Source organism: Echinops telfairi, unplaced genomic scaffold (assembly GCF_000313985.2).
Source record: "Echinops telfairi isolate 266 unplaced genomic scaffold, ASM31398v2 ScPeMD7_7469;HRSCAF=8507_0, whole genome shotgun sequence".
In the NCBI taxonomy this organism is placed as follows: Eukaryota; Metazoa; Chordata; class Mammalia; order Afrosoricida; family Tenrecidae; genus Echinops; species Echinops telfairi.
In genome coordinates this window covers 84,115,883-84,116,113 of record NW_022111372.1, presented here as the reverse complement: position 1 = coordinate 84,116,113, position 231 = coordinate 84,115,883, and positions in this window count along the sequence as shown.

Here is a 231-nt window from a genome sequence, read left to right as displayed (position 1 = left end):
GTTGTTCTAATGCACTGCTTTTGCCACGACCCTGGACCCTGCTCAGACGCCGCTCACACTCACAACCTCAGTACTAGTGGTGGCAGCACAGGAGAAATGAACTGGGGCTCGGGGCTCGGCTCCTACTCAGAATGGCTTTCTGAAAATTTGAAATGTTTCCTTGTCTTTCAAAAGCCATGCCAAAAGGGTGTGTGTGTGTGTGTGTGTGTGTGTGTGTGTGTGTGTGTGTGT